Source organism: Lipotes vexillifer, unplaced genomic scaffold, assembly GCF_000442215.2.
Source record: "Lipotes vexillifer unplaced genomic scaffold, Lipotes_vexillifer_v1.1 scaffold496, whole genome shotgun sequence".
In the NCBI taxonomy this organism is placed as follows: domain Eukaryota; kingdom Metazoa; phylum Chordata; class Mammalia; order Artiodactyla; family Lipotidae; genus Lipotes; species Lipotes vexillifer.
The window spans coordinates 1,886,311-1,896,935 of record NW_006786690.1 but is presented as its reverse complement, the minus strand read 5'-3'; the positions used below and the strand labels follow the sequence as shown (position 1 = coordinate 1,896,935).

At 42.4% G+C, this 10,625-nt stretch overlaps 1 protein-coding gene across 1 annotated transcript in view; it reads right to left on the bottom strand.

The window, feature by feature from the left end:
• AUNIP (aurora kinase A and ninein interacting protein) overlaps positions 1-10,625 on the bottom strand; it is a 27,852-nt gene that overhangs the window by 16,621 nt on the left and 606 nt on the right.

The following is a 10,625-nucleotide window of genomic DNA, read 5'->3' as shown; positions in this document are numbered from 1 at the left end:
CACACACACACACACACACACACACACACACACACACACACACTGGAATACTACTCAGCCATAAAAAAGAATGAAATTTTGCCATCTGCAACAGGAATGGACCTGGAGGGTATTATGCTTAGTGAAATAAGTAAGAAAGAGAAAGACAAATACTGTATGATATCACTTATATGTGGAATCTAAAAAATACAACAAACTAGTGAATGTAACAAAAAAGAAGCAGACTCAGAACTAGTGGTTACCAATGGTGGGAGAGGATGGGTAATACAGGGGTAGGGGCTTAAGAGGTACAAACTATTAGATATAAAATAAACTACAGAAGGCGGAGTGAAGATGGAGGTGTGGGAAGACACCGAGTTAGTGTCTCCCCACAACTAGGGTGGCTGCCGGCCATTGGTGGGAAACCCTGACACTCAATGAGACAGGAGGAACCCCCAAGTGAACCAGTAGGACATGGGGGAACAGATGGGGGAGGAGAAGTGGAGGCCAGACAGGACCGGCGCCCCTGAGGCCGGGGAGATCAGGAGAGGTAGGCAGGAGGGGCCCTCTGGGAGGAGTGACAAAGGAGCAGAGGGCGTTTGCCCTGCCCACTTGGGTCCAGGAGCCCGCTGAGCTCCCAGGCCGGTCCCCTGCCCTCCAAAGCCCTCTCCAGGCCACGTGGGTCCTGGGGGCATAGGAAGAAGGCCAAGGGGAGAACAGGAGAGGCAGGCGGGAGGGGCCCTCCAAGACAGGAGGAGCAGGAGGAGCAGGAGGAGAGGAGACCGTTTGCCCCGCCCACTCGAGCCCAGGAAGCCTGCTGGGCTCCCAGGTGAGGTCACCCGCCTTCTGAGACCAGGTGTGGGGGGGACGCCTGTGCCTCTTCTGTTCTTTGAGCCTAAGCCCACCCCCCACAGCCCCCAGGGCCTTTTCCAGCCCTGTGGGTCCTAAGCATAGGCCCCGCCCAGCACCCAAACCTCACCCTTGCTTAGGCCCCACCCTCCACAGCCAAGGCCTTTTCCTGGGCTTTCTTTTTTATTTGTTTTTTTCTCTTTTCCCTCCTCCTCTTTTTTACTATTGTGGTACTGTTGTACCTTCCAGTTGTTGAGTCATCTATATTTTTATATTCTTTCTAACATGTCTGTTAGTTTCCGAGTCTAATTTTACTTTTAACTTTGTTATTGTTCTCTCTCTTTTTATTTTTTTGCCACCCCACGCAGTTTGAGGGATCTTGGTTCACGAGCCAGGGGTCAGGTCGAAGCTCCTGCAGTGGGAGCTTCATGTCGGAACCACTGGACTAACAGAGAACCTCGGACCCCAGGGATTATTCATCAGAGTGAGGTCTCACAGAGGTCCTCATCTCAGCACCAAAACTCAGCTCTATCCAACAGCCTAGAAACTCCAGTGTTGGAAGCCTCAGGCCAAACAACCAGTAAGACAGGAACATATTCCCATTCATTAAAAAAGAAGAGAGACAGCAAAAAAATATGTCACAGATGAAGGAGCAAGGTAAAAACCTACAAGACCAAATAAATGAAGAGGAAATAGGCAATCTACCTGAAAAAGAATGCAGAGTAATGATAATAGAGATGGCCCAGAATCTCAGAAATAGAATGGAGGCATGAATTGAGAAAATACAAGAAATGTTTAACAAAGATCTAGAAGAACTAAAGAACAAACAAACAGAGATGAACAACACAATAACTGAAATAAAAAATATACTAGAAGGAATAAATAACAGAATAACTGAGGCAGAAGAACGAATAAGTGAGCTGGAAGACAAAATGGTGGAAATAACTGCCGAGGAGCAGAATAAAGTAAAAAGAATGAAAAGAATTGAAGACAATCTCAGAGACCTCTGGGATAACACTAAACGCACCAACATTTGAATTATAGGGGTCCCAGAAGAAGAGAAAAAGAATGGGTATGAGAAAATATTTGAAGAGATTATAGTCAAAAACTTCCAGAGCCTGTGCTCCGCCACGGGAGAGGCCACAACAGTGAGAGGTCCACTTACCGCAAAAAAAAATAAAATAAAATAAATAAAATAACCTTGAATGTAAATGGATTAAATGCCCCAACCAAAAGACACAGACTGGCTGAATGGATACAAAAACAAGACCTATATATACGCTGTCTACAAGAGACCTACTTCAGACCTAGGAACACATACAGACTGAAGGTGAAGGGATGGAAAAAGATATTCCATGCAAATGGAAATCAAAAGAAAGCTGGAGTAGCAATACTCCTATCTGATAAAATAGACTCTAAAATAAAGACTATTATAAGAGACAAAAAAGGACACTACACAATGATCAAAGGATCAATCCAAGAAGAAGATATAACAATTATAAATGTTTATGGGCCCAACAGAGGAGCACCTCAATACATAAGGCAAATGCTAACAACCATGAAAGGAGAAATCAACAGTAACACAATAAGAGTAGGGGATTTTGGGCTTCCCTGGTGGCGCAGTGGTTGAGAGTCCGCCTGCCGATGCAGGGGACACAGGTTCGTGCCCCGGTCCGGGAGGATCCCACATGCCACGGAGCGGCTGGGCCCGTGAGCCATGGCCACTGCGCCTGTGCGTCCAGAGCCTATGCTCCGCAGCAGGAGAGGCCACAATGGTGAGAGGCCTGCGTACCGCAAAACAAAAAAAAGAAAAAATAGTAGGGGACTTTAACACACCACTACACCAATGGACAGATCATCCAAACAGAAAATAAATAAGGAAACACAAGCTTTAAATGACACAATGGACCAGATAGATTTAATTGATATTTATAGAACATTCCACCCAAAGGTGGCAGAATATACTTTCTTCTCAAGTGCACATGGAACATTCTCCAGGATAGATCACATCTTGGGTCACAAATCAAGCCTCAGAAAATTTAAGAAAATTGAAATCATATCAAGTATCTTTTCTGAGCACAACGCTATGAGACTGGAAATCAACTACAGAAAAAACTGTAAAAAACACAAATACATGGAGGCTAAACAATGCACTACTAAATAATGAAGAGATCACTGAAGAAATCAAACAAGAAATTAAAAAATACATAGAAACAAATGACAACGAAAACACGACGACCCAAAACCTATGGGACGCAACAAAAGCAGTTCTAAGAGGAGAGTTTACAGCAATTCAATCTCACCTCAAGAAACAAGAAAAATCTCAAATAAACTATCTAACCCAACACTTAAAACAACTAGCGAGGGCTTCCCTGGTGGCGCAGTGATTGAGAGTCCACCTGCTGATGCAGGGGACGCGGGTTCTTGCCCTGGTCCAGGAGGATCCCACATGCCGCAGAGCAGCTGGGCCTGTGAGCCATGGCCACTGAGCCTGCACGTCTGGAGCCTATGCTCTGCAACGGGAGAGACCACAGCAGTGAGAGGCCCGCGTACTGCAAAAAAAAAAAAAAAACAACGAGAGAAAGAAGAACAAAGAAAACCCAAAGTCAGCAGAAGGAAAGAAATCATAAAAAACAGAGCAGAAATAAATGAAATAGAAACAAAGAAAACAATAGCAAAGATCAATAAAACTAAAAGCTGGTTCCTTGAGAAGATAAACAAAAATGATAAACCTTACCCAGACTCATCAAGAAAAAAAGGGAGAGGACGCAAATCAACAAAATTTGAAATGAAAAAAGAGAAATCACAACTGACACTGCAGAAATACAAAGGATTATAAGAGACTACTACAAACAACTATATGCCAATAAAATGGACAACCACGAAGAAACGGACAAATTCTTGGACAGGTACAATTTTCCAAGACTGAACCAGGAAGAATTAGAAAATATAAACAGACCTATCACAAGTAATGAAATTGAAACCGTAATTAAAAATCTTCCAACAAACGGAAGTCCACGACCAGATGGCTTCACAGGAGAATTCTATCAAACATTTAGAGAAGAGCAAACACCAGTCCTTCTCAAACTCTTCCAAAAGATTGCAGAGGGAGAAACACTCCCAAAATCATTCTACGAAGCCACCATCACCCTGATACCAAAACCAGAAAAAGATATCACAAAAAAATAAAATTAATGACCAATATCACTGATGAACACAGATGCAAAAATCCTGAACAAAATACTAGCAAAAGAAATCGAACAACACATTAAAAGGGTCATACACCATGATCAAGTGGGATTTATCCCAGGTGTGCAAGGATTCTTCAATATACACAAATCAATGTGATACACCACATTAACAAACTGAATAAAAACCATATGATCCTCTCAATAGATGCAGAAAAAGCTTTTGACAAAATTCAACACCCATTTATGATAAAAACTCTCCAGAAAATGGGCACAGAGGGAACCTACCTCAACATAATAAAGGCCATATATGACAAACCCACAGCTAGCATCATACTCAATGGTGACAAACTGAAAGCATCTCCACTAAGATCAGAAACAAGACAAAGATGTCCACTCTCACCACTCTTATTCAACACAGTTCTGGAAGTCCTAGCCACAGCAATCAGAGAAAAAAAAAAATGAAAGGAATATAAATTGGAAAAGAAGACGTAAAACTGTCACTGTTTGCATCACTGTATACATAGAAAATCCTAAGTATGCCACCAGAAAACTACTAGAATTAAGCAATGCATTTGGTAAGGCTGCAGGATACAAAATTAATGCACAGAAATCGCCAGCATTCCTATACACCAACAACGAAAAATCAGAAAGAGAAATTAAGGAAACAATCCCATTTACCATCACAACAAAAAGAATAAAATACCTAGGAATAAACCTGCCTCAAGAGGCAAGACCTGTACTCAGAAAACTATAAAACACTAATGAAAGAAATCAAAGATGATGTAAACAGATGGAGAAATATACCATGTTCTTGGATTGGAAGAATCAATATTGTGAAAATGACTATGCTACCCAAAGCAATCTACAGATTCAATGCAATCTCTATCAAACTACCAATGGCATTCTTCACAGAATTAGAACAAAAAATTTTACAATTCGTATGAAAACATAAAAGACCCCAAATATCCAAAGCAATCTTGAGAAAGAAAAACAGAGTTGGAGGAATCAGGCTGCCTGACTTCAAACTATACCACAAAGTTACAGTAATCAAGACAGTAGGGTACTGGCACAAAAACAGAAATATAGATCAATGGTACAGGACAGAATGCCCAGAGATAAACCCATGCACATATGGTCACCTAATTTACGACAAAGGAGGCAAGAACATACAATGGAGAAAGGACAGCCTCTTCAATAAGTGGTGCTGGGAAAACTGGACAGCTACATGTAAAAGAATGATATTAGAACACCATCTAACACCATACACAAAAATAAACTCCGAACGGATTAAAGACCTAAATGTAAGACCAGACACTCTAAAACTCTTAGAGGAAAACACAGGAAAAACACTCTTTGACATAAACCACAGCAAGATCTTTTTTGACCCACCTCCTAGAGTAACGGAAATAAAAATAAACAAATGGGACTTAATCAAACTTAAAAGCTTTTGCACAGCAAAGGAAGCCATAAACAAGACAAAAAGACAACTCTCAGAATGGGAGAAAATATTTGCAAATGAAACAATGGACAAAGGATTAATTTCCAAAATATACAAACAGCTCATGGAGCTCAATATCAAAAAACCAAACAATTCAATTAAAAAATGGACCAAAGACCTAAATAGACATTTCACCAAGGAAAACATACAGATGGCCAAGAGGCACATGAAATGATGCTCAACATCACTAATTATTACAGAAATGCATATCAAAACTACGATGAGGTATCACCTCACGCCAGTCATGATGGCTATTATCAAAAATCTAGAAACAGGGCTTCCCTGGTGGCACAGTGGTTGAGAGTCCGCCTGCCGATGCAGGGGATGCGGGTTTGTGCCCCGGTCCAGGAAGATCCCACATGCTGCGGAGCAGCTGGGCCCGTGAGCCATGGCCACTGAGCCTGCGAGTCCGGAGCCTGTGATCTGCAACGGGAGAGGCCACAACAGTGAGAGGCCCACGTACCACAAAAAAAATAAAAATCTAGAAACAATAAATGCTGGAAAGGGTGTGGTGAAAAGGGAACCCTCCTGCACTGTTGGTGGGAATGTAAATTGATATAACCACTATGAAAAACTGTTATGGAGGTTCCTTAAAAAACTAAAAATAGAACTACCACATGACCCAGCAATCCCACTACTGGGCATATACTCTGAGGAAACCATAATTCAAAAAGAGACACGTGGGCTTCCCTGATGGCGCAGTGGTTAAGAATCCTCCTGCCAATGCAGGGGACACGGGTTCGAGCCCTGGTCCAGGAAGATCCCACATGTCGCGGAGCAACTAAACAAGTGTGCCACAACTACTGAGCCTGTGCTCTAGAGCCCGTGAGCCACAACTACTGAGCCCACATGCCACAGCTACTGAAGCCTGCATGCCTAAAGCTCGTGCTCCACAACAAAGAGAAGCCACCGCAATGAGAAGCCCACACACCGCAATAAAGAGTTGCCCCCGCTCACTGCAATTAGAGAAAGCTCACGCGCAGCAACAAAGACCCAACGCAGCCAAAAATAAATAAATTTTAAAAAGAGAGACATGTACCACAATGTTCACTGGAGCACTACTTACAACAGCCAGGACATGGCACCAACCTAAGTGTCCATAGACAGATGAATGGATAAAGAAGATGTGGCACATATATATAATGAAATATTACTCAGCCATAAAAAGAAACGAAATTGAGTTATTTGTAGTGAGGTGGATGGATCTAGAGTCTGTCGTACAGAGTGAAGTAAGTCAGAAAGAGAAAAATACCGTATTCTTACACATATATATGGAATCTAAAAAAAAAGAAAAAAATGGTACTGATGAACCTAGTTGCAGGGCAGGAATAAAGATGTAGACATAGAGAATGGACTTGAGGACATGGGGTGGGAGGGGGAAGCTGGGGCAAAGTGAGAGTAGCATCAACATATATACACTACTGAATAGTTAGCTAGTGGGAATAGCAGCATAGCACAGGGAGATCAACTCTGCTTTGCGATGACCTAGATGGGTGGGATAGGGAGGATGGGAGGGAGGCTCAAAAGGGAGGGGATAGGGGGACATATGTATGCATATGGCTGACTCACTTTGGTGTACAACAGAAACTAACACAGTATTGTGAAGCAATTATACTCCAATAAAGATCTATTAAAAATAAATAAACAAAATAAAATCAGCTACAAAGATATATTGTATAACAAAGGGAATATAGCCAGTATTTTATAACTATAAATGAAGTATAACCTTTAAAAACTGTGAATCACTATATTGTACACCTTTAACTTATATAATATTGTACAGCAACTACAATTTTTTTTAGTTTAATATAAGTAACTAACTAAATAAGTAAATAAATAAATAAATCCCACTGTGTGCTGCCTGGAGAGGCTGGGAATTTTCAAAAACCAGCTAGGCTATGCTTCTTTTTAACAGACCTTCCTTCAGCTTCTCTCTCTCCTCTAGCTCTCTGCTATAACCAGCCAAAAAAAAACCCAGCTAGCACATTTAACACTGCCTGGAAATCTCCTTGGCTACATCATCCAGTTCATTAGGTACATTTTCTACCTTCCACTTTACTACAGCCAAAAGTGTTGCTAAACTTTGTAAACACGTAACCAGTTTCCAAGATTTTTCTCACTTTCCTTTAAACCCCCACCCACAGCCTCCTCAAAGGTCATCAGACTTCTAGAAACAGTTCCTTAAAAGCTCTTCAAGCTTTCACTAGCATTCCCTTCAAAGTCCTTCCAGCTGCCACCCACTGCTCTATGCCATTTGCATTTCTGAAAGCCAAGCCCACCAGATAGATTAACCCCATTCACTCATTTGCTCATTCAATAAATATCTACTGAGTACCTATTACATACCAGAAAGTTTCTGAAGGACTGCCTAATGGAACTTTCATTCTAGTAGGGGAAGAAAGACAATAAATGAAAAAGTAAATACGCAGCATATAGTATGTCTGATGGTGAAAAGTGCTATGGAGAAAAACAAAGCAAGATTAAGGTAGTTAGAAGTATGGGGAGTAGAGGATAAGGGAAAGGATGGTTAAGAAAAAACTCAGTTGACGTTTGAACAAATGAAGGAGCAGAGCAATGCGGCTCTCTAATCCCTTTGCACTTCAGGCACAAGTATATAAAAGTCCCAAGCACAGATGTACTTGCCTTGAAAGACAGCAAGAAGGCCAGTATGGTTGGAGCAGAGGCAGAGCGAAGAGTAGATGAGGTCTAAAAGGCATAAGAGGGCACACAAGACCAGATGGTGTCTTATGGGTATTAAAAAGATTTTGGTTTTTACTAGAAGGTAAGAAACCACTAGATGGTTTTAAACTTAACAGTGAGCAAAGGGTCACTCTGGCTCAGGTGGCAGCAGCAGAAACAGTAGGAAAGGATGACATTCTAAATACATTTGAAGGCATAGTCCATAGCATTTGCTGATGGACTGAAAGTTAATAAAGTTGCAGAATGTCAGAGTGGCATTCAGTGCTCCTCCAAGGCTGGCGGAGAAACCACTGACAACTCGGCCAAGATTTCTGATATCTTTGTATTTCCGTCTCCCTCTTAGTTATGTCCACTTCTCCTTCTCTGCTACATATCTCAAGGGTAGGGAACTAAACTGCATCATAGATGAAGAAGAAACAGAAATTACTTCTAAGTTATAATGACATTTTAAATATAATACACTTAAGAGACAGCAAATATACAAATCAAATGCTAAATCTTTTTTTTTTTTTGCGGTACACGGGCCTCTCACTGCTGTGGCCTCTCCTGTTGCAGAGCACAGGCTCCGGATGCGCAGGCCCAGCAGCCACGGCTCACGGGCCCAGCCGCTCCGCGGCATGTGGGATCCTCCTGGGCCGGGGCACAAACCCGTGTCCCCTGCATTGGCAGGCGGACTCTCAACCACTGCGCCACCAGGGAAACCCTAAATCTTTTTACCTCCAGGCCCTCTGCATTGGGAGCGCTGAGCCTTAGCCACTGGACCACCTGGGACGTCCCAAAATGGTCTTTTTAAAAACCCATACTAAAACCCGTATGTCTCACATGGAAAGTGCTCCATCATATATTTAGTGAAAGGTGAGTAGCAGAACAAACTGTCTGATATAATCTCATTTGTGGGGGAAATACATCCATATATTTATTTATCTATCTATTATCTGTGGCTATAGATTAGGGGTTCCAACAACCCCCTCCTACTCAGGACGCCAATCCCAAATCCAGGTTATTAACTATACTTCTGACCAGGTGGCTATAGATCAGAGGTCCCCACAACCCCCTCCTTAGGTTCAACTGCTAGAGTGGCTCACAGGAACATTTTACTTGCTAGATCACCGGTTTATTATAAAAGGATATAACTCAGGAACAGCCAGATAGAAGAGATGCATAGGGCAAGGTATGTGGGAAGGGGTACGGGGCTTCCATGCCCTCTACAGGCGCGCTACTCTCCCTGCACCTCCACATGTTCACCAACCTGGAAACTCTCTGAACCCTGTCCATTTGGGTTTTTAATGGAGGCTTTATTACATAGACATGATTGATTTAGGCAATGGCCATTGGCAACTGAATTCAATCTCCAGCCCTTCTCTCCTTAGAGGTAGGGGAATGGAGGGAGTGAAAGTTCCAACCCTCTAATCACATGGATGGCTTTCCTGGCAACCAGCCCATCCTTAGGTTACCTAAGGGCTTTCCAAAAGTCACCTCATTAAATATAAAAGACACCATTATCACTCATAACACAGGAAATTCCAAGGGTTTTAGGAGCTGTGAGCCAAGAACCAAAGACAAAGACCAAATATATATGAGAAATATAAAACAGAGATAATGACAGTACCTACTTCATTGAATTTTGAGTACCTGCCACTGATAAGGCATGTAACGTCCCAGCAAAGTGCCTGACACATAGAAAGTAGTCAATAAATTACATATTGCTATTATCTGTACATCTTTTCTTCCCCACATGACTGTAAGCAACTTAAGAGCAAGAACTCTGCCGTTACTGTCTGCTTTCAGCCTGTTTTTCATGTGTAAAATGGGTATCACTATATTACTACATAGAACTGCACCAAATAAGATAACTCAACAAATTCTCAGCACAGTGTCCAGCTTAAAATGCTCAATAAACATTAACTATTATTATCCCATACTTTTGTTTCTTTGTAATGACTAACAGAGAATCTTGCATATGTGCCAAACCTGGGTGGGTTTTCCAATTCTCCTAGTTGGGTGAACCCGGGTTCATTACCTCACCTCAGTTTCCGCATTTCCATAAGGGTGATGACACATATAACACATATTAAATACTTAATACAGTATGTGGCACCCAGCGGATGCTTAATAAATATTAGGCCAGCTCCCCTCCCCGTCTCTTCTTTTTCCCCTAAAGTTACATGTTCTGGGCAGGTAGATGGCCGGCAACCTGACAAGCAGGGAAGAAACGGACCTCGGGGCGAGAACTTCCCAAGTTTGCATATGCACCCACCCCTCCGTATTTCAGCCTCTGCCACCGTCTTGAAGGGACTCCGAGTTAAGGGGTCTGCTGCATTACGCTCCTCGGAGCAAATTTTCTCTCCACCCTCTTCCCTCACCTCGAAACCTTGCTGCCCCAGTCTCGCCACACCCCACCCCCCACC